Source organism: Anolis sagrei, chromosome 4, assembly GCF_037176765.1.
Source record: "Anolis sagrei isolate rAnoSag1 chromosome 4, rAnoSag1.mat, whole genome shotgun sequence".
Classification (NCBI taxonomy): Eukaryota; Metazoa; Chordata; class Lepidosauria; order Squamata; family Dactyloidae; genus Anolis; species Anolis sagrei.
The window spans coordinates 93,389,100-93,407,725 of record NC_090024.1 but is presented as its reverse complement, the minus strand read 5'-3'; the positions used below and the strand labels follow the sequence as shown (position 1 = coordinate 93,407,725).

Here is an 18,626-nt window from a genome sequence, read left to right as displayed (position 1 = left end):
AACAAGAATAGTTATGGACTGTTCATTTCAGAACCAGTCCATGTGTTCAGATGATCCCAAAGTTTGGGGATAGTCTGAATTCTGGGCCAGAATTTGATTCATCCCCTGATTTTGGTTAAAGTGGGACAAGACTGTGTTAAAGAAGCCATGCCCCATGTTACCCCAATAAGCTCAATATGTTATTAGGTCACCATGGAGCTGATCTTGGGTCTATGTAATCTAAGCAGTCAATGTAGAAGTGCCCTTAATCTTTGAAAGCTTATGCTTCCAGGTTGATTCTCCATTCTCTCAGGTAATCTACAGCAACCTCATCACACAAGGAAATTTCAGTGTACTAGGATGTTTCTGCCCCAGTTGAGCCATGAAATCCCATACTGCCCATCACAACGTAGCTTCATTCCCAGTAGGGCTCTATGGCTCAACTGGGGTGAAAGCATCCTACAACACTGTGCTGTGCTGCATTAGGAACAATGGGACTATTGCAGGTGAAGCCAAATAGCAATGCTTCCCCAAGTGTCATGGCAAAGTGTCAGCTGCTGGAGAGGTGAGGTGTGTGGTGCTGGGATTGCCCCACTGATTTGTTATAGAGGCTGGCAATTTGATTCTACAAGATTCCGTTGCATGTTTCATAGATACTCTGAAGAGGTTTACCATGTATCATTCTGCACAATATTAATATACGATTGTGTCACTGTTGTCTTTGAGAGATCCTCTGTCAGTATCCCTTTTACTATTGCTACTGCCCAGTAGCTGAAATTTATTTGAGCTCCTCAGCAAAAGAGTGATGTAGGGGGCCCTACTAATATCACTGTTACCATGAGCATTGCCTCTTACCTCACAAAAGCATACAATCCCACCAACTGCAGAAAGGTAGTGCAATACTGAGATTGAAAAGAAGAGAGGTAGGGGTTAACAGGAAAGAGCAGTGTAGGTTTCAGCAACATTAGGGAAACATGGCATTGTGCGTTTAACCTCATTTAGATGCCTACCTATGTGCAACCACACTCTGGAATCTGAGGACTATGCTCGTAACCTTACTTCACAGAGGAATATTTTTAGCTCCAATGTTTCTTCCCCATGCTTCAAAAGACAAGGTCAAATGTATGATTTTCCCTCATCTAGCTATTAAATTGGGTTACAAGCTGTGACCTTCACAGCTGCTTTCATCCAGGATTGTGCACCCAACGAGTTTCCTGCTGTCTCGAGCTAACAGACCAGAGCTTTTTAACTTCACATTGTGGCTGTTCTTTTTGCAGCTGGCGATCTTTGCTTCTGACCTTGCTAGTTTCTTTTCATTACCTCCTTACCCACAGTTTCCAAACAAGAAGTAGTCAGATAAACTTGAAAAGTGAGGCAATGTAGGTTTCCTAAGAAGGCAGAATTTGGTTCGTTTGCACTGCGATTTTTCTGTTCCTCCTTCTCCATGGAACAGTTACTTTCCATTCTGCTAAAACTCCCAAGTCAGACTGATTCTATCTCCCCAGCCAACTGCTTTATCTAACACCACAGTTTCCAGAAGTGTTTCACCAAGTGTAAAACTTTGTGCTGATTGATGAGAACTACTTTGTGCTTTAGGTTAGGAATGGATAAGAATTCTGTTTGCTTGATTTTTCTAAATGAGAACTTCCCAAAATCTGAAAACTTTTAATCATTTGGACAAAAGAATGTTAAAAGAAAAAAAAAATGAATGTAAAATTTATCTGCTCGTCAAGAAATCTTTGCACACCTAACTTTTAAACATTTGAGGTTGAATTCTTGTGTGTTCCTGTGCTTAAGATCATGTTTAGATTTCCAGATTTTTTTCTGACCACATATCAATCACTTTTGATGAACCTAACTTGGAACCAAGTTATGATGGCATATGTGCTTTCTATTCCACAATAGCAAGGAGCCCCCGGTGGCACAGTGGGTTAAACCCCTATGCTGGCAGGACTGAAGACCAACAGGTCACAGGTTCAAATCCCTGAGTGTGCAGATGAGATGAGAGTGCAGATGAGCTCCCTCTATCAGCTCCAGCTCCTCATGCTGGGACATGAGAGAAACCTCCATGAGGATCAAAAGATCCGGGCGTCCCATGGGCAATGTCCTTGCAGACCCCCAATTCTCTCACACTAGAAGTGACTTGCAGTTTCTCAAGTTGCTCCTGACATGACAAAAAAAAACACACACACACACAATCACAAACAGTGGCTAGGATACTGAGTAGAGGTGAAAAAACATAATGCTCTATATTAACAGTTTCACACCTTAATCCTCATCCTTTCAGCAGCTATAGACCCAGAAAATTATGGTCTTTTACTGGTGGAAGAGAAGGGGAGGAGATGGGGCAATGCTCAGATGCAATTCGGGTGAAAATGAAGTGCTTGTTCTGATTCTCCTATATGGATGGAAAAAAAATGTTCAAAAATTCACACATACATACACACACCATCCTATTTTTTCTATGTTGGAAGACCCTGATGAAGAAAATACTGGATGAGAATCTTTGTAGTTTAGGGCTTATTCTGCATGTAAATTCTGCGTAGCTTTTGTTGTTGTTGTTTTGCAGAAAACATCATTTTGTGAATATGAAAAAATATTTGGGTGCAAAAATATTATCATATGTATGGAAAATGTTGTTTTCTGTACATAAAATATTGGGTTCTGTAAACATACCCACACATATGCAAAACACTTTCAAATTTAACACAGATAATAACCCTTAAACTAAAAGGAGGCTTTAAAAGCTTCAGTTTTTGAAGACTACCTACATTTCAGGACTTATTGTAGACACAGTTTGTGAAGACTTTCTCAGATAGGAAAGAAAAATAATTTAAATATTTTGTTACTTCCTTGAAAGCCAAGATCAGAATTATATCTTTAAACTTCAATGTCTGGTTGAAGGCCTGGGATGACGATTTTATTTCTTTTCTCCTGGTAGTAACCAGTTGCTGTCTCATCTATTTTCCCCTGTTCTACCTAACCAGTAAACAACCATGGCAACAGTCTGGGAGGGAAGTTTGCAATTTCTGGAAGAAGCAAGTGAATAGTTCCTTCCTCAAAAATAAAAATATATATGTGGATGTAACTTGATATTACATGTTTATATGTCACCAGAATATGTCATTGCATGCAACACAGAAGGGCTTTAAAAATGGTATTTAAAAATGAATCCCACCAGATATGTTACTGTTTTTAGTTTCACAACCTATGGAAATGGGTGCCCAGCATTAACATATGTACAAATAGATGTTGGTCCCCATTGGCAATTTTGAGCCTCATTTAAGAGAAGTGGGACATTATTGTTGTTGTTGTTGTTATTATTATTATTTCTGACTCTTGCTATTTTCATCACAATCAGCTACACGTGACACTCTTCAATTACAGAACTTCATAAACTGAATAAAGTTCTCTGTCATTAACTTTTCTTATAATGTTCCCCAACTACTGCTCTGTTTTAGAAAGAGATCTGGTGGGAAATCATTCAAGTATTGCACCAAGGGTGGACAACAAATATCAAAAGCTTGGGTTGCTCTCAAGAAGAATATTATTGCCTGGAAAGGCTTTGTAAAATCTCCCTTACAAAGAGTTAATGATGAACTAGCAACTGATCAGGAAGCCCCCAAACCCTGTTATCCAACTCTTCTTTAACCTACTTTTTATCTGAATAATAATTACATCCAAAAATAATTCTGAAATGATTCATTAGGTTCCTGTTAGAGATGACTGCCGTTGGAATGGCATGGCTTAAGGGACCCCAAATGCTCCTTAATGCAGTTTCTCTCTGACGAGCTTCCACATTTATATAGCACCTTCTGTCCCTGAGAAACCTAAAGCACTCTGCAGACATCAATAAATTATACATTCACAGGAATTACTCTGACCACTTGTGAAAAGTGGGACTAAAGCCTCTTAATATCAAAGGAATATGACATGTTTCATTTTCTTGTTGCATTCTTCCTGAGAAAGGGGGAGGTAATGGCAAGAAGAGAGATGAAAGAAAATCTTACCTCTGTCTTTTTTTGCACTCTGAATGGATAGTTTGTTCTGGAGGCACTCACAACCTGATTATTGTTTATATGCGCAGAGTGTGAAAAGTGCTATATAAGGGCGGAACGATGTGCCAGGCAAATAACAGGTTGCTAACACCAGAGAAAGGATGGAGTAGTTAACTGCATGGTGCTAAATCAAAGGATTTTAAAAAATCCAAATGATCATCATAGCAGCTGAAGTGCATCAGCTCTGGAGAACTGACAGGCCTTGTCAACTGATGGCTGAATTAATGGATGAGGCAAATAAAATGTTGTGAGCTTGTAGATGTCAGGGCAAAACAGATAAAAATGCCTGTTATAAGGAACACAAGGTTGTGGTTGGAAATAAGAGTCCTGCTCGTCAAATATCCTGTCGATCTGTGTTTTCCAACCAATTCCAAGGAATCAATCTCTGTGCTAAATGAACATACATTCTCCCTAATGGATTGTATGAGGGTGAATAAATTGAAACTTAATCCAAGTCTTCCAGATCAACTGGAATATCAATTGGGCTGGTGTTGGGTGGGATGACACTCCCCACCCCTCCACCCTAGAAATCTTAGGTGCACAGCTTAGGTGTGCTCTTGGACACATAGTTGGGTTACTTATCTTTTGGTAGTGGACAAGAGTGCATTTGGACAACTAACATGGATGTACCAGCTGCTCCCATTCCTTCATCTTGCTATGGTGATACGTCTTGATTATATTCCATTTGGCTTGCTGCAATTCACTCTATGTGGACTGCCTTTGGAATGTGTTCAGAAATTTTAGTGAGTCCAAAAAGCTGTGGCCAGACTGTTGACTGTGGCAGATGATAGAGATCATATGACCTCCTTGATAAAACTGGTTGTCAATCTGTTTCCAGAAGAAACTCAAAGTGCCATTGATGACTTTTAGCTCTCTACATGGCTTGAGCTCAGACTATTTGAAAAGAAACACACCATATTTCCTAATATGAATATGCCTGAGGTTTAAAATCAGCAAGAGAAAGTTCTCTTTCAATCCACCACCTTCACAGAAACATATACTGAGGACATAGGAGGTCTGGTTGAACCCTTGCCTACTGTTTTTCCATTGCCAGGGAAAGAGCTTTTCATTTAAAGAGTCCTTTGACTTTAATATGAAGTGGCAACCTGAGCTTTCAATGGGGAGGGAATTGTTTCTGTTTAATTATGTTGCATATGTGGTTTTATCTGTTTTTAACCTGCATTTTAAGTAATGTTTTTCAAAACAGATTTTTTTAAATTCTAAGAAACACTTTTCCCCTCATATCAACATCTCTAAAAATGGGAGGGGGGGCTATCTAAAGCTTTCAAGAAAGGAGCTTCCACCACAATCCCAAGGCAGAGAGTTCCATTGCTGAACAGCTCTTACAGTGAGAAGTTCTTCCTACTGTTCAGGTGGAATCTCCTTTCCTGTCATTTGCACCCATTGTTCCAGGTCCTAGTTTCCAGGGCAGGAGAAAACAAGCCAACTTCCTCTTCCTTATGACACCCTTTCACATACTTATACAAGGTTGGTTATCATGGCTCCTCTCAACCTGCTCTTCTGCGGGCTAAATATGCACAGCTTTTTAAGATGCTCCTCAGAGTGCATGGTCTCCAGACCTTTGATCATTTTAGTTGCCCTCCTCTTTTTGGTATTTACAAGCATTTGCTGCAAAATTGTCTTCCTGACTCCCCAAGATCTGAGTTTACACTACGCTCGTTGAAATTGTGCAAAATGTAAACACCACTCTGGCTACAGATACTGGGAATTACTTGCAAGTACACTAAAGTTTCATTCACACTACACAATGATAATACTTTGCTGCCAGTTTAATTCGTATGGAATTCTGGGTTCTGAATTTGGTGAGAAATTAGAGCAGTTTGGTTAAAATTCTAAATGCTCCTTCTTAAACTGCAAATTCTAAGATTCCGTAGGAGGTTGCTATGGCAGTGAAAGTGGTAAAGGAGTACTGTAATTGTACAGTTTGAAGCAGGCCTAAATTAGTCACCCGTGGAAAGACAGGAGAAATAGCTTTCTTTACTGTGGTGTCCCATTTGAAGAATAGTTTCCCTGTGGAATCCTAATTAGTGACAATATTGGCTTCTTTTTGGTGCCAAGTTACAACATAGCTTTTCATTAAACCTTTGGAAACCCATCTGATTTTTTTCTAAAATGTAAAACGGCATGGTTGTTCAAGCATTTTAACCTTTGAAAATGATTTAACATGTGATATTGCTTAATACATTTTTCACTGAAGTTTTTTTTTATTATGTTTAAATATTAAATTATTTTAAACTGTTCAGACTTAATTTCCTTGCACACCATCCTGACATCCCATTACACAGAGAGGAGATAAATATTCCAATAAAGAAATAAATATTCTTGCCTGGGGCTGAATATTCTTCCATCCATGTGCCTACCTAAAATAGATCTTCCAAGAATTTGGAACCAGGTGGGAAATATATCCCTGGATTCTTCATGCAGCCCTGAACACCATAATCTTCTAATATGCCTTACACTATTATCTATATCTATATCTCTATATCTCTATCATCTATCTACCTACCTACCTACCTACCTATCTATCTATCTATATAATCTAATCTATCTATATATATAGAGAGAGTTATTTGGGGGCAATATCATATCAAAATGCAAAACATGGTAGTTATTCTTGTCCTTACCTAAGAGCCCCTACCCTTTCCTTAAAATTATTCCATATATATATATATATATATATATATATATATATATATATATATGGCTTGTTTGATCCAAAAAAAAAGGTTCTAAACTTCTCCCTTATAACTCGATTGAAGCATGGATTAGCTCCACTTCTTCCTCGAACCATTGGGGGGCAGCTAGTTTTGGAGTCACAGAAGGGAGTTCTGGGGGGGGGGGGTTGCTCCGCTTCTTCCTCAAGCCATTGGAGCCGGCCAGTTTTAAAGTCACAGAAGCGAGTTATAAGGGAGAAGCATGGATTTGCTCTGCTTCTTCAAGCCATTAAAGCCAGCCAGTTTTAAAGTCACAGAGGTGAGTTGCAAGGGGAGGGGCGTGGATTTGTTCCGCTTTTTCCTCAAACTGTTGAAGGCGGCCAGTTTTGAGGTCACAAAAGCAAGTTATAAGGGAGAAGCATAGATTTGCTCCGCTTCTTCCTCAAGCCGTTAAAGGCAGCCATTTTTAAAGTCACAGAAGGGAGTTATAAGGGGGAAGCTGAATCATTGAATCATTTCTGACTCACTTCATGAGTAATTAAAAATGGTGAAAAAGCTTCAAAATGGCAAAAGACTTCCGGGTTTTCTTAAAAACCTCAAAATTGCTTCAAAAAGGAAATCTTTCCGACTTTATTCCGAATAATAAAAGTTCCGACTGGACCTAACCATGCCTAATATTGAAGTGGCATGATATTACTTTAGGCATTTTAAGTAGGCAATCTGTAATGTAAGAATGTTGGATCAGGCCTCGCCTCATCTCACATGCTTATTTCCTTTTTCTGTCTAATAAAATAAAGTGTGCAAGACTTATCACACAGTTGAGAGATGATTCCTCCCAATCCATGCCATTTTTCTCTATGTCACTGTCTTTCTTTTTCATGTGATAGGACCTATAGGCACCAGTGGGCAAAGAGCATCAGAGAGAAAATAAGTATGTGTGATATAGTCCCCTGTTTTAGATTACTATTCTCTGTCATATCACCAAAAGATTACAAATAAACATCACTGAACACTTGGACAAACTGTGTTTCAAGAAGAAGGCAATGGAAGACAACAAAAATTAAGAACTGCACACATTGGAAAGAGGAGAGTCTTCTGATGATGTGGGAGATAATAGCCAGCCACCTAATTGCCTTTCAATGTGATCAATATGATGACTGGCAAATGAAAACTGATCTACAATATTATTTAAGCGTACTTTATTAGCACTTTCTTTCTTTCCTTCCCACGTCTTTTGCAGGGTACCATTAAATTGAATATGTTAGATATAGAGGTGTAAACTTTCACTTGATTCATTTTTGGATGACAGAATTACAATTTTCAAACCTTTGCTCTTCTGCCTTTGCAAATAGCTCAATGAATTTTGCATTTTGGGACTTCTTTGTCTTTCTCAGAGTCATTTACCACTAACATGGGACATCTCAATGAGTCAAGACATCATTTCTCATTAAGGATTAAATAAATTCTCAACATGTTTAATACCTTTAGCTGAATCTTAGGTGCTGTTTCCTTAGTATATCTTCTGATTTTGATTTTTAATGGAGGAAATATAAAAAAATGCTCTGATTTATTTAAGAACTAATCTGCCTTTCAGATTTCTAATTTGAACCAGAGTGATTAAAAAAATTTCGCAACAAGAAGACTTGGTGAGGTTTAACACTATCCAGACTGACATGATTTAAAAAAAGATCCTGGATTCTTCTAGTGCTAACAAAAATATTTTCTGTCTTTTTTTCCCTAGGGGTTTTTCAACGTTTTTCTTGTCCTCCTAGCAAAAGTACTTTTTAAAACTATTTTTCATTTTTAATTGCAATTTGTTTTATCATTTTACTTCCATGATGATCTACGACACTGAAAAACCACAAAGGAATGGCTAGATGGCTAGCAAGTTTGACAACAAAACAAAGAGTCTACCAGTAAATGAAATATGCTGCGCTACCATGAACTCCATCCCTGAGAAACGCTTTGAGAATTTGTGTATTGTAAGTGAAATATAATGAAATATTTCTCACACCAGTGTCCTCCAGCAAAATATGAAGAATTTTGTGAGGCCAGTTAATTATAGCACTAGTGTGTTCTTTTTGTATTTTAATCAATATTTTATTTTCTCCAAGTTTAATAACTGCTAGAAAATCATAGCTATGAAATTGTTGACACATGCCCACATGGACTTGGGGGTGTGTATGTGACATGAGGAACATCTGCATTCAGTTCAAGGTTGTGGAATGTAGTCATATATGCAATGCTATGCATGCAAATATACAAGCAGAAATATAAGTGTATATCCATTTGGCTGTGCCATAAGTTACACAACTTTGCCATTCAACACAAAGGTTGTGTAGCACAATCAATGCATAACTTCATGGAGATTTATTCTACACATACACTCAGTTTGACCTTGGCCCATGTCTTATGCATGTTAATCATCTCAGCTGATTACTGAAGAAGTATAATATATAATGCAATAAGGAACCACAAGTTTGGCTTTTATCCAGTTTAAGTAGCTGTTTGAAATATAGTCCTATACAATATAGTTGGAATGGATTCTTAATTTAATCAGATGAACTTTGACTCTTTTTTTTTTTTTTTTTTTTTGCTTTCACATACATGATTACTAAGGTGCATTTTCCATTCTTGTTAAGACCCTCTGGGAAAGTGGCTATGTATGCTTTTGAAATGCAAAAAAATTGAAATGAATTGGCACTTTGCATGTCTTCTCACATGGAATAACTAGGGGAAAATATTGAAACTCGAAATAGAACCATTTTATCTCAATGGAAATATTTTGCTTTCTTCTTTTATGTGTATTTTAATTATATTTTATTTATTTTAATTGTTTTTTGTGTTTTTGTTTTTTGAGGTGGGGTAAGGCATGAAGCAAAAATGACAACAATGGAAGCAAAAATTCTCAAATATGTGAGAGGGATGGCCACATTTCTCCACTTGGAGAAGAAAGAAAGTGCCTCATTGCTTCTTAAACGATAATGGGAAATTATTGAGTGTTAGGGGTTGCTTTGACCTCAAGAATCCCCTGGAGGGTTGCATGTGCTTGTATACCACACTCTAAATTATCAAAAACATGTTTAAACAAAATGCCTTAGCACCCCTGCCCCTTACCAGCTTCTGGGGGCACTTTGCAATGTTTGTGGATCCCCCGACTATCTTATGCCCAAGAGAGATTCTCTTAATTTAACAGAAAATGACGGGAAGGTTAATTTCTGGATGACTTCTTATTAGAAATATTTCTTTATGGCTAAAAATGATCTACCTTATATACTCATGTTTAAGTCTAGAAATTTTAGACAAAAAGCAATTCAAAAAAACCCAGATTAACTTATTTAAGGGACAACCATTTCCAGATTGGCAAGAGCTTAATCCATTCTATCGCCTATTATTCTTTCTGCTGTGGTGCAGAGTAGTAGGTAAGAAAGTGATAGACTGTCTAGAGCAGCTGCCTCCCTGAGACTACTTTGAACATTTCTGTTCTCCGTAGATTGCTCTTTGACTTATCCATGGGGCATATCAAAATCCATTATTTTGGGCCCCAAACCTGTATGATGGCATGCTCAAGCTTCTGCAGAAACTATATTGTCTAGCTTTACTTAGTTGCTATCTGATAACTTCTGTTAAGATTAAGACCCTTAGCAGACAGATGCACTTTGGGCAAGGTGAAAAGATATTCAAAATAAGTTTACTGAAACAAGAGGAATGAAGGGTTAACTCCACCCAGGACTATCATGAGGTAGCTTAAAACAATACATTACAAAGGGAGCACTTGCTGACTGAAGCCATCTCTCTGGGGTAGTTGAAAGTCTCTTTTGCCTCTGGTGCAAAACGATGGCTATAAACTGTCCTAATCTTCTTTCCTTATGAAGCTTGGGCTGACCAAAAGCTTCAGTTGTCCTTTGGACTGGTGGTAAATGCAGCAGTAATGCTAAGAAATGCCTGTTTGAATTGTTATGCCTAAAATTTCCAGACAATATCCAGGCCTCTATAGCTCTACTACAGAAAGAAGGAGGAGTCCAGCAAAGAGCTCTGGGGGAAAAGAATATATCAACTGTGGCAGGCCTCTGAGGGGTGTTTTAAGCTCCACCTACAAGCTAATACAAAGAAAGCTAACTGCACTATTGGGAAAGCCTATAAACAGGGAGAACTGAAGCAAAGGAGGAGGAAAAGAAGGCAAAGCCAAGACTTCACAACCTGTCCTCATATTATACATGAGTTCAACTTATTTATGAGGAGATATATATACAGTAGATAGTCCAAAGCAAAATAAATAAATAAACAAAGCCTCATAGGTGATGGGGACATATATTCAAAAGACATTCCATTTTTCCCCAATGGAAATTGCTTCTGTTAACTGGAGCACACACAAAAATCATTCAGGTTTCTGTGAGTGCATGGAAAGCATCTCCCTTATCTCTGTCTTGAAAGGCAACACATCATCTTTGGTATAAAAATTTAAAAAATAAATAAAACAAATACAGGTCTGGAAAACTTCATTTGGCAAAGGCATTTGTGTACTCCAAGCCACATCATTAGATGCATGTTATATTGTTTCAGTTGGCAAATCCAGACTCTGAGATTATTGTTCAGTTCAACAGTTGAAGAGTAATCTTTCTGTTTCAAAAATGAGACAAAGCATTTGGGAGCCATTCCTGATTTCAAACTACGAAAAATAATTTTGACTTCATATTCACCAAAGAATAAGGCTTAAGTATTAACTTCACCTACTAGTAGTTTGAGGTCCAAGAAGTTGAAGACAGCATTTATGCTGTAGTTGTGAATGATTATCCCTTTAATGCCTTCATGTTTCCGCTGCTATAGAGCAAGCACTGAGTTAGAATAAATGATTCTTCATAAATTTCAAGCAGGCTCTTTTGGAAATCTCCATTACACAGATTCTACTAATGATATGAAAACATAGTTGATATTGCAAAATGCCAACTTCTTTGACAAATGAAGTCATTTGGTTTTAGCCATTGCCTATCTGATTCTCCTGTTCCTTAAATTTTGTTTTTAAAATTGCAGATGTTAAAAAAGTCAATAGAACAGAACAAAGAATATGAGCAATTACCAGAAGTTGAAATGTGTTAACTTTGCTTTGGCTGCTTCATCATTAGATTTCATTTTGCATGCTGATTTAATCTCTTCATATATTTCCTTTATGAACAGAGCAGTGGTATATTTATTATATACTTTTTTTTCTTTCAAGACAGAATTTTCTTGTAATGCATGTGATTAATAATAACATTTTAATAATGTTTTGAAGCTTTTTTTTAAAAAAAGATATCTATAGATATTTATTGAACATAAAGAGAAGATGATCTAATTAGTCGGAGTCCCCGGTGGCGCAATAGGTTAAACCCTTGTGCCGGCAGGACTGAAGACCGAGAGGTCACAGGTTTGGATTTGGGAAGAGCATGGATGAGCTCCCTCTGTCAGCTCCAGCTCTCCATGTAGGGACATGAGAGAAGCCTCCCAAAAGGATGGTAAAACATCAACACATCTGGGCGTCCCCTGGGCAATGTCCTTCCAGAAGGTCAATTTCTCACACCAGAAGCGACTTGCAGTTTCTCAAGTCACTCCTGACACGAAAGAAAAAACCTTATTAGTGGCAAGAGTAGACTGTAGCAATTTTCCTCCCCCCCCCTTTCCCCCCTGGTGCATCATTCCTACCTGCCAAGAGAGCTCCAGCACCATGCTAATGGAGGCCAGGTAAATTCTTTTATTTTAAAAAATGGGTTGGGGTGGGGGGTGGGAAGGAGGTTGGTGTTATCACTGTTTTCTAGGCCAATTTAGCCAAGAAAAACATGGGACTATTGTCTGGACTGTCCCCTCAAAAGTCCAGAACTTTTGAGGGAGCAGACCAGACAGCGGAAATAATGGGTTTGCCCCACGCCTTCCAAGAAGGTACGGAATAAACTCACTAAAAAATAATTTGTGGCAAACCAGGATTTTCCTGGTTTGTGGTGAATGAATTTGTTTTTCTGTGGGAAGTCATCTGGATGCCCCACTTTAAAATGTGGGAACTCCTGATTTTAAAGGGCTATCTGGATCTAAGTGAATTCTTATACTGAGTCTAAAACACCCCATTTAAAAAATCTAGGTGTGCTCTCACTCCATATACATCTCTGATTATTGCTGCATTTTACAAGATCTGCTTCTCTAAGGGCCCTTCTACACTGCCATATAATTCAGAGCATCAAGGCAGATAATCCACATTATCTGCTTTAAACAGGATTATCTGAGTGTATACTATCATATAATCCAGTTTAAAACAGATAATCTGGATTTTATTCAGATGTGTAGAAGTGGTCTAAATCTACTAATTAACTGCTCAATAAGATCCTCAATTTAAATCTTACTACTTAACTGAGTCTATTCCAGCTACCTAGTTGCACAAGATAGAAAGCAGCAAACAATGAGTTGGGTATCATGGTATTTTCATGAAGTCTAGGGTCAACTTACTAAGCATCTTGTCAAAGTAGTCTCACTGAGGAGACATTATGAGACAGAGTTGGATTAATTGATAATAGATTAGTAGCTCATGTTTGAAATGAGGACATTTTAGCACCTGACGTGGGACATATATGGTACTTATCTAACAATCAACCTACTACTTATTATCTGAAACCAATGAAGCAGAAAACCATCACAGGCATGTGTCTCCTCATTCCACACAATGAAAGCACAATACCTTGCAAATACATGAAAAATAACTAAAATGTTGCTGCCTTGTCAAGATGACTAACCCCCCCCCCCCCCCACAGCTACAAAAAATCCACATCGAATGGGATTATATGTCAGTGTGGACTCAGATAACTCAGTTCAAAGCAAATATTGTGGATTATCTGCCTTGATATTCTGGGTTAGATGACTGGGTTAGATGAATGCAAGGGCCCTAAAATCTTTTGACTAGGGTGGATGATTCATTCAGGAGTGGCACAGGGGTTTGGAAAGTGAGATCATAAAGGAGAAACACTTGGGTAAAGAAAATCTCTTATGTCCAAACTCTGATGAGAACTGAAGAGAGAGCAGCATCAAAGTTCCTCAGCAAGGAAATATATTTTCTTGAAGCCATTAAGGAAACTTGTAACCCAAAGTGACCTCTGGGCAGGCAGTTAAATTAAGGACATGTACTTGAAAGGACAATAATACTATTAAATAAACCTTGCCCTGATTTGCTTTCTGCACAGATAATTGCCTGTCTATAGAAATGACAAGGATAAATGACACTAGTCTCATGATCTCAAGTATGTCAGATTGAAAGATCATTTTAGCCAGGATTGGAAAAGAAATAAATAAAAGGTTTCAGCTGTGGGGGAGGACAGTGGGGTTATATGTGGGAAGTATGGCAGAAGTTTTTAAAAAAATCATGTATGATATAAAGAAAGTGAATGAAGAATTACATTACACTTGAAGTGTGCATTGTGGCTTTGTGATGGTATAGTGATGGGATATAAATAATATATATTCATACACACACACATCTGGCACTGGAAACCTGAGTTTTGTCCCTTGTTATTTCAAGGTTTGGTAACTCAGGCCCCTTCTACACTGCCCTATATCCCAGGATCTGATCCCAGATTATCTGCTTTAAATCGGATTATATGACTCTCCATTATCAGATAATCAGGGATAAGAAGATAATCTGAGATCAGATCCTGGGGTATAGGACAGTATAGAAGGGGCCTCAGTGGCAAAGCAAACAAATTTCATGGGAAAAGGCCCCTTGAGTTCAATCTATGAAAGCCTGAGAAAGATCTTAGCAAGCTGCTACCAGCTAGTGCAAGCAATGTGGTGAAGCTAAAGTATAAGACCCATCTACACTGCCTTATAAAAAGCATATTATCTGCTTTGAACTAGGGCTGTGTAGACTCAATATAGATTTGGAGGACCTGAAGATGGTAATACACACATCCCTAGAGGTGATGAATTCAAAACAAATACTAAGGCTGAATTTACACTGCTCTATTTCTGAGGATCTGTTACCAGATTATCTGTTTATCCCAGATTATCTGCCAGTGTGGATCCAGGCCACTTCCAGATAGCAATTTGCCACAGAAGAAAACAGGTTAAGGTAACCCATTTTCTCCTGCATTGCTATCTGCATAGGTGCCCAAAAGAATCAGGTTTTCCCATCTCTTGTCCCCATTGTAGTGTGATAAAAATCACACTACAACGGGGACAGCTGAACCCCTCCCCCTCCAGGAGTAATCCCCCCACGAGTGATCCCCCCGGCCTCTTAGCGCTATGTTGGTACATACCAAAAAGCATGCCGAAATGACGAAAGGCAGCCGGGTAAGTTTTAAAGGTTTTAAGGATTTGGGGAGGGGGTGGGTTCTTCTGTGTCCCGGAGAAGCAAATTGGGCTGTGCGGATTGACCCCTCAGTGGTCCCAGGACTACCGAGGGGTCAGTCCCCACAGGTCCCATATTCCATTATAACCGGGTCTTTCAGGAAAACCCAGATCTAATGGAGTATCAAATTAATTTGGGACAAAGCAAGGTTTTCCTGCTTTATTTCAAATTAATTCAGTTTAATCAGAGACATCATTTGAATGCCTCTGGAAAAAATACGGGAGCTCCCGTGTTATGGGCCCTGTCTGGATGGACCCTCATATAATCCAGTTCAAAGCAGATAATTTGGGATCAGATCCTGTGGTATAGATCAGGATCTTGGAGTATTGGGATCAGATCCTGTGGTATTTACCTCTTCTTCATCCTGTATATCTCTCTGTTCTACTAGAAGTATACTGATTGGTTTTGAAATGAAAGCACTCATAATGATATTCCACACATCCCAGGATATGACCATCTGTGAAGTGTAGCCCCCTCCTCAGTTTTGTGCCATTTTGGGAATTTAAAGAGCAACTGGAAAATGTCATTTTTAATCTTTTTTTTGGGGGGGGGGGGGTGGAGTTAGGTAAATGTCAGGATGTCTGCATTTGTATGTGGTTCATGGGCTGTACTCCTCTCACTGAATGAAAACCCATCTCTCTCTTTCTCCCTCTCCCTCCCTCCTTCTCTCACTTTCTCTCTGTCTTACATGTATGTTTATATTATAGGCACAAACTTTACATTTAATACAGGTAGCTTGGAATATTATTCTATCTAAACTCAACTTTTATAGATTTGATAATGCATGAGATTGCCATTAATAATAAAATGCCCCATCCCCTTTCTAGATTGGACCACTTCTACCTTCAGAATGAATGAGCACAAGGGCCTTGGAGCTTTCATTACAAAGTAAAAAAGGGGAGGCAGGGGTGCTCCCTGGAATAAGAGCAATCCAGCAACCATTGATTTTAGCTTTTGGAAGAAGCAAAGAGAAATGCCTTTGTTTCTCCTCACTCTTTCCAGTGGCAAAATAGGAGACTGCCATGCTATCTGGCATTGTTACCCAAAAGCTATAGGCTACAACCTTTGGAAGGAGCAAAAAAAAGTAACACCATTCTTTTCTCTGCTCTTGTTGCAAAGGCAAAAGGGGCAGCTGCTATGATTCTTGGTGGAAGAGTGAACACAGCTACTACAGCAGCATCTTAAAGTTGCTTGTACTTATTCCAAAGGTAGCTGCTGTGAAATATTAAGAATTAGGATTTAAGGGAGCTAGAGGTAATAACATTCCCCCACTTTCATGTGGGTTCTGCATCACTAACCCCTGTGAACATGAAGAGCCGACTATATTGATCCTGATAAAATGCACTACTGACTGTCAAAACTGCACCATAAACTGCAAGGCAAGCAGGGTGGAATGAATGGTAACCATATCTTTGCTAATTAACCCATCCCTCCTCACACCCCTTACAATGAAACAATGAGTGTCCTGGATTCACATTACAGCCCTGCCCCTGGCATTTTAATAAAGGAAAAACAGACTGAAATGTGAAGCTACTTTCGATCTTCTGACAATTGCAAATTAACAGTATTCATTCCCCTTAAAAGTGCACACTCATAGCCACGTGTTTTGTCCTGCTGCTTCCCAATCATACAATAACCATTTCTAGCTGCCTAATCTCTACAGCCCGCCATCCTTGCCTTTTTCTCATCCTCTGCAGTATTAAAACTACAATTCAGATTGAAACTGCTACATGAAATGTCTGTGATTTTTATCTGCACTCATGCTGCTTTGCCACCTGCTATCCAATCTACCCATTTAATGCTTGCCCCTCCCCATGCCCCCATAGATACTTCAGAAAAGTGTTTCTATAAAAGCATGAGGCTTGTTTATAATTGTTTAGATACCACTTCCCTGTGTACGTCTTCTGTAGGGAAAAATGAAGCCATCTACAAGCAGTGTTTTTCCCCGCTCATAATCATGTCCTTTCACTTTGAGGGAACACAAAGTGAATTATGACTACAATATATTTCCATTACAGTGCTACTCTTTGTCTTTTCCATATGAGCATTTCTAAATGCAGACTATGTAAGAATCTGTCTTTGCTTAGGTACACCTAAGATGAGCTGTCACCAGACTGACCCTGGATTTTGGAGTACATTGTAACGTAATCATGGAGGAAAATATCACATTGTTTAAGTTATGTCTTATGTTGTTCTTCTTGCTGGATTGTGAGTGTTGAGACAATCATGAAGTCTTCGTTCCCCATGGCAGTAAATGGCAGTATTCATATAGTTTTGGAAGTAACTAAAATAATTTCATTATTTTTGAAAAATGAATAAGCAAAAGTTCCAGCTTACCCCCATGTGTAATTTGAACACCAATTAACTACTTTGAGGGGGAGCAGGAATACAATTAACTCTCTTAACTTTGTACTCCTGTTATTATCTTAATAACATATAGCTTTGTTGGATGATGTATTTGTGCTGAGTGAAATCTGACATTCCTTTCGCAGCACCTAGGCTATTTCTGGCTATTTGGAAAGCAGGGCACACATCAATTGGTCTCATTCACAGCTCTATCAGCTTAATGGACACCATACTTCCAGACCAGAAAGACAGTTTGCGTGGAAATATCAGTACATCCTTCATGTTGGAGCATGTAAAAAATCAGTTGGTGAGTGTATTAACTTAAAAATGCAAAGCATGAAGATGATTGGTTGGGCTACACCCAAGAAGCTAGCTGGGTCTGGGAGTTTTGTCAACAGTTACATTTTTATGTTTTCAGTGCAGGAGCTTACCAAGGCAGTTTGGATTTTCACTTCTTGGCTGCTGGAAGAAGATATATCACATGGACACTTAAGGACCATTTGAATTTCTTTTAAAGGACATTGTGTGAGTCAATGCAACTGTTCACATGAATGTATATATATTGTTCTGCATAACAAAGAGTAAACACCTTATTTTTTTTGCTGATCATCTGCATGGTATATCATTTCTCTAGCAAGACAGTATGTGGATTGGTAAAGACATGAACTATGCATTATTTTCATTTTGCCACACTTTAGATCTAACTCTTAAGGCAGCTTTGATAATTTTAGCATATTTTTCAAATTTGTAAATCAACTGCCCTAATAACAGAGTAAAGGGGATGTGCATGTGGGCATGTATGTAATATGTTGCATTTAACTATTGGATTTCCTTTAAGAGATTGGGTTTTCCAGAATAAGATAATTTGTTATCCATTCCTGACTCTGTATGCTACTCTAGACATTATTTTCCCCTGAAGAAGAAAAAGCATCTTACATATTGGGGTAATTGAACCCTAACACTGAAAACAGGAGCCCAGATTGAATGTTGTGGAAACAAAGATTAAATTAAGCTTTGATTCCCCCCCCCCCCCCCCCAGTGCATTGCAGTTCATATCAACAAAATGAAGCGTTCCAAAGACTTGAGATTTGGGGGCCAATTAGAGTATGAATGAAGTGATTGCTAATAGTGTATTAACATGTGCCATTCAATCAAATTTGGATTTATAGTTGCAAATGTATCATCAACTCAGATGGATGAGAGAGA

General features: G+C 38.5%; 1 long non-coding RNA gene across 1 annotated transcript in view; it reads left to right on the top strand.

Moving 5' to 3' along the window:
- LOC137096937 (uncharacterized) overlaps window positions 1-18,626 on the top strand; it is a 103,786-nt gene that overhangs the window by 69,372 nt on the left and 15,788 nt on the right. The window contains exon 3 of the long non-coding RNA XR_010909824.1: window positions 8,454-8,694. This is a non-coding gene — a long non-coding RNA (uncharacterized lncRNA). The remainder of the gene's footprint in view (window positions 1-8,453; window positions 8,695-18,626) is intronic.